At 33.5% G+C, this 5880-nt stretch overlaps 1 long non-coding RNA gene across 3 annotated transcripts in view; it reads right to left on the bottom strand.

Moving 5' to 3' along the window:
• Positions 1 to 3944, bottom strand: part of LOC109836578 — a 15982-nt gene extending 12038 nt beyond the window's left edge. Inside the window, exons 1-4 of one of the 3 annotated variants that reach the window (XR_002246016.1) lie at positions 3521 to 3944; positions 3272 to 3332; positions 3047 to 3137; positions 2307 to 2429 (exon numbers count right to left, since the gene is read on the bottom strand). This is a non-coding gene — a long non-coding RNA (uncharacterized LOC109836578). Of the gene's footprint in view, positions 1 to 2306; positions 2430 to 3046; positions 3138 to 3271; positions 3333 to 3457 lie in introns of all 3 variants that reach the window. The other 2 variants (XR_002246014.1, XR_002246015.1) reach the window with 2 other exon arrangements.

The following is a 5880-nucleotide window of genomic DNA, read 5'->3' as shown; positions in this document are numbered from 1 at the left end:
GACAGATTTTCTAGTAGCATGCTTTGGATCACCTATGATGCAGTATGATCTCCTCAACTCTCGGACATAGAAAACAACTAGACACCGATAATAAGCAAATCAGTGTTATTCCAAACTCAGACATCATCATTTTTCGAAATACTGAAATCCTTCCATTATCAACTCTGAATGAAACAACCAAAATATAAGGAGCATAGTATCAGACCTCACACTCATTAACCAGGATCTGTGAGAAGACAAAAAGAGCTTCCTTAACCTACCATTGCAAGCAATCAAATCCTTCTCTTACCTCACAATCAAGGTTAGCACTGAATCCAACGTCCTAGATTTATAGTATGAAGACCAATGTACACATTACATGGGATCTTCCACCACTTCCCCAGGAACCAACTTGTGCACGATCTCTCTTTTGTACCACATGATCGTCAGAGCATACCAATATGCTCAAGTTGTTATCAGGCATTATACTGAGAGTTTGAAACTTAAAATTGTGAGTAAATAAAAAAAATATGTCAATGCAGCAGAGCTTTGAGAATGAAGGATACTCTTTCGAACAGGGAATGGTGCACATATGTGTATTTCTCCTTATTTTGGGACTTAGTTTGGTTTTGCTTTGTTGCAGGATGCTCAGATCTTATGTCCACGTAGAGAGAGAGAGAGAGAGAGAGAGAGAGAGAGAGAGAGAGAGAGAGAGAGAGAGAGAGAGAATTGCTTCAATGTAGCAGGGCTTTGAGAATGAAGGATAATATTTCGAACAGGGAATGGTGCACGTATATGTATATTTCTCCTTATTTTGGGACTTAGTTTGGTTTTGCTCTGTTGCAGGATGCAGAGAGAGAGAGAGAGAGAGAGAGAGAGAGAGAGAGAGAGAGAGAGATGCTGAGTACAAATTGTTGGGGTTTGCTTAATTATTTCGGTACAATTTTATCGAATCATGAAACCTAAGCATTTATGTGTTGTATGTTCTGTGTGTGTGGCAGATGTGGTTGAGTTAATAACCACCAAAGCAAGGAGGAGGTGTGTGAATAACGCCTATCAAGGTGCTGATAAAGATCGGAATTAAGTCAATAATGTTTGGTGTAATAGTGAAGAAGGGATTGTACAAGTTGTTTTAAGAGTACTGGTCTAAAGTGGGCTTGGAATATGCCTTGTAGAGCTTAAGGCTTGTAAGCTTCATATACCACTTGCTTTGATATGAGCCAAGGCAGAGATTTGTCAGAATTAGCTATTCACATTTAACCAAGTATACAAGTAGGTGGTAAGATAGCTTTGATCCCAACAGGAACAAACAGAAGGATAATCACATTGTCAAGTATATTTGGATCCAAGAATAAGATAGGGATTTCCTTTTTTCTTTAGTTATATGTTGATTTCAGCTTATTAGCCACTCCAATCAACTAGACTAGCCACACTGTCGAAGTAGAGAATATCCAGAAAACTTTTTAAAGTATGGTGTAGTTCTTTAAAAAGATGAATAGTGAAGTGAAGTGACGAGGTTGACCACATGTTATGAAATAGACATCATCGTTTCATGATTTTCAGTATGTTCTGTTATTCTCTAACCCTCCACCTCACTAGAAGGGTGTAATGGGTTATATTTACTAAACACAAAGATGGAAATCAAAAGTGAGCCCTAAGATGAATCTGCACGTCCACCCAGTCACTTATCAAATGATGCAAAGTCCATTCAATAGACTAGGGAAGAACAAAAAGAATTGATGTGCATGTTCACTGGTATAAAGTATGAACCTCATTTATTGAGATATGGAATGACATTTGCCATTTGTAGTAATCTACGCTATGTGACAACATACAAGGCCAAGATGAAAGATGATCTAATTTCAAAATCTGACAATTACCCAAGGAGGAATGATCAGGCTCCAGATTATAGTACGCAAAGGTCTTGAATATTTACAGCACATTGGCTGTTGAAATGAAGTTGTGTTGTACAAAGAATAAATGGTAAGTAGGAAAGCATCTAATACCAGCAGGAGAACGTGAAGTCTAGAAAAACAAAAGAAATCTAGAATACATTTATGTGGTTCTATCATCAAAGAAATAATCCTCCCCTCCTTTAATTCGACCAAAAGTTATAGCAAAGTGCTTTCAACTATGAAGCTTGTTGTGTAAAACGGTAAAAACTATTGCAAACTGTAATAATGTAAATGCATTTGACTAAGCGAGACACTTACTGAGTTAGACTACAAAATCTATTAGAATTTATATTCAAATGGAGGATGCAAATTGAAATATTCATCAGTAGTAGAATCAAAGCAATCGCAGTCTATACGGAATTATTCAATCACCTTATAAGTGGCTGCCTGTCATGAGAGAGTCAATAACTAGCTTGCATAGCGTACCTTCTGGCCCTGCCACTTATGAATGTGATATCCTCAGTATACCTTCTTAAGTTAATTCCCAGGAAACACCTGCAATTAAAAATGCAGTGTTCCCTTGATGAAAGGGAAATAGTAAAGAGGACTAAAAATAAATAAAGAAAGAGAAAGGCAGTGACATCCTTTTTGGACATAAAGCCATTCCCAATATATATCCTAGTTTTGTCATGCATGTATAATCAAGCATACAAATTTATCAGTGTCATAACTGGCATCTTCACAAGAATTATATATGGAATCTACAACTAAGTTCAACTGATGACAATGAGAACTACTAAGTTTGCATGCCTATACCTTTTTCCTTCTTTGACTGCTAGGTGTGGATAAGAATAATGATAATAACTAGATCGATGCCATATCTATTTCTTGATATTGATAAATACATTTTACACTAACCAAGTGATATTATCTTTATTAAAAGAGGGGATAGCACTGGAACTCACCATCCCCCTTATCACTATCAGTAGAAAACATTAAATAACATTATATGGTTTTGACGACGCAGAATATCATATTAAGAGAAACGACCTTATTGAGAACAGAAATTTTTGTCTAGACAACCACTTGTGCATAAGCGTTTGACACGCCCAACAGCAGACCTTTCTAGATATGCATATCTAAAGTGACGACACAACCGAACAAATTGTTACCCTTTTTTTTTTTTTTAATCTACAATGTGGCCCTCTCCAATTGAATTGCTATCATAGATTTCTTCAGGAACCCCCATGAACAAGGTTATACCTGTAACAGCATTTGTACAAGCATAGTGTTAGAAATGCCCTTAAAAAAAGGGCTTTGACAAAATTATTGAGTTAAAATGCATCATATAGTATCGAATCACTTAATCATCTTTTACGAGCCACATTTGTTGTTACCTGAATTTAGAGGCAGCTTTGAGGGCTCATCGTAACACCAAAGTGCTAAGTAACAACATGCCTGAAAGCAATCAGAAAATTAGAATCATTACTTAACTCATGGTGAGCAAAAAATCTTCAGGGAGATATACTAACAAAAAAAATTAAAAATTAAAAAAAAATCATATCTTTTGGCAAGAATCATACACAAGTACTCAAATCCCCTTCTGCTCGAAATTTAACCCCATTTGAGAAGTTTATGCTCATTACCTAATAACGTTTTTGTAATCAATTAGAGCTCAAATTCACTAGAGATAGGGGGGGAAAATCTTAGAGAGCCTAGTTCTCGACAACGGTTCTCCTCATTCCCATTCTCACAAAGTGATAATCTTTCAACAAGAAACACACAAGTAAACGATTTCCTTTAAAATCAAATTTGAGTTCCGGTTGGTTGTCGTGAATTTCACGGGAACTCAATTCCCTAATTAGGGCTTTTCAATACATTATCGCAATTTATCCTCACTCCAGCAAGCCACATTGTTCATAACATTGAGAATCTGCAATCACTCAGAGCTCAAATTCTCCTTAGGGTTTCGCAAAATCGAGAAAAGGGAGAAGAAGAGATCTTAGGGTTTCTAATTTGGGAAATATAGGGCAGCTGAAGGACGAAGAAGAAACAGAGGAATTTAGAGCCACGGAATGATAAGCGACAGAGACTGGTACGAAATAGTTATATTTGTCAACGTGGAATATGCGTATAACGTACGCTGATGTTATACAAATACACCCTTCTTAGTAGGACCGCGTAGAGCTTACGCTAGGAGTCGAAATGAATCAAATAATTAACAAATAGTTCGATAATTATTTAGTATTCGAGTTTACTAACGAATAGAATTTAACCAGATGTATATTCGATTCGTTTGTCTATTAAATATTTATTTAAAATTTAATCACAGCTTATTATTTGTATTATTGCACATATGATGTCATACTTTTAATTCACTTACAATTTCTACTTAACTTTTATATACTGATTTTAAGACTTAAATAATCTTAAATCTATTTTCTAATTAAAATTTTGATTTAAATATATATACACCATATGTTAAAAAGGAATAATTTGTATTTATGAATTTTAATATTATTTGAAAATCAAAAATTTTTAGCATAATAAATATACTTTGATATTCGATAAGTATTCGTGAATATTCATGAATATTTATCAAATACCAAGTATTCGAGTTCGAATTCGAAAAACTAGATATATGGATATTAGGGTCCGCATTCGAATTCGGTAATTTTAAAAAATACAAATACGAACACCCTAGTATTCGATTCGATTCGATGGTTTACCACCCACTCGGGCATTTTACAAACTAGCTTGAATCTAAGTATATCAATCCCAACGGTAAACCCCAAATGATATGCTTAGGCCCAGTTATATACTCCTCTATTGAAGATTAACGACCCCTTAATCTCCCTCTTCTTTCACTCATCTAGTCCAGGCTTTTAAATGAAATTTTAGATTATAATTTATTTGGATTATAGGATTATAGTAAGGAGTCTTTAGTAAATTTAAGGGATTATAATTCACTTAAACAGTTTACTGATCGGTAAATGGATAAATTATAATCCATTATTGTTATCAAAATGATCAAAAAAGACTTATGGTTTATCGTGAATTATTAAATAAGAACTTGGATTTTGTGAAATTAAAGGTATAATTGTCTTTTACTTTGGCCAACCTAATTCAGTTGTCAAAATATCTCAAAGTGGCTTATTTTTTGATGGATTATAAATTTATAAGCCAAAATAATCTGATTGCTAAACATCTCAAAAAGTGACTTATAACCCACAAAAGTGATTTATAAACCACTTTGACCATTTATGGAACATGCTCTATAAGTATATTCATGAAAACAAACTTATTTTGTTATTCATTTATCTCACTTGAAAAATTTTGAATTTTTATGAGAATTTTGTTTCTTCTTATTTCTATGTTGATTATATGTTGTAAATCAAATCACAGTATTTCATCGTTTTCAGGTTGCTTAACCTGAAAAATGAACACTTTAACAAAATACTTGCAAAGAGTATCAAAGCACAATGGGATTGAAACTTTGAGTATTAAAGTGTCAAAAAAAGTGTATCTGTGTCATAAATGCGTAACTCAGGACTACCTAAATGAAAATAAGCCTTTTTTTGGAAAATCTTTCAGTAGACAAAAATACTATTGGAATTTAAATATTAATCCATTAAGTAAGAGTAAGTTGATAAATTGATGAATTCTTATTGGATATACATAGCATTAAGTAAGAGTAAGTTGATAAATTGATGAATTCTTATTGGATATACATAGTATGAAGATAAGAATACAGTTTAAATTGAAACAGTTGATAAATTGATGAATTCTTATTGGATATACATAGTATGAAGATAAGAATACAGTTTAAATTGAAACGTAACTCTAAATGAAATTATTAAATACCAAATTCACAAATATCTACAAAATGAAGGGCGTATATGCAAAAACCAAACAAGTTTATGAGACAAATAATGTCTGCCCCAAGCGCAGACTTACAAATGTACATAGTGTGGATGAGATATTTACAAAATCTACCAAACAAATT

Source organism: Asparagus officinalis, chromosome 4 (assembly GCF_001876935.1).
Source record: "Asparagus officinalis chromosome 4, Aspof.V1, whole genome shotgun sequence".
Classification (NCBI taxonomy): Eukaryota; Viridiplantae; Streptophyta; class Magnoliopsida; order Asparagales; family Asparagaceae; genus Asparagus; species Asparagus officinalis.
Note: the sequence above shows the minus strand (reverse complement) of the source record. Positions and strands in the feature narration are given on the sequence as shown.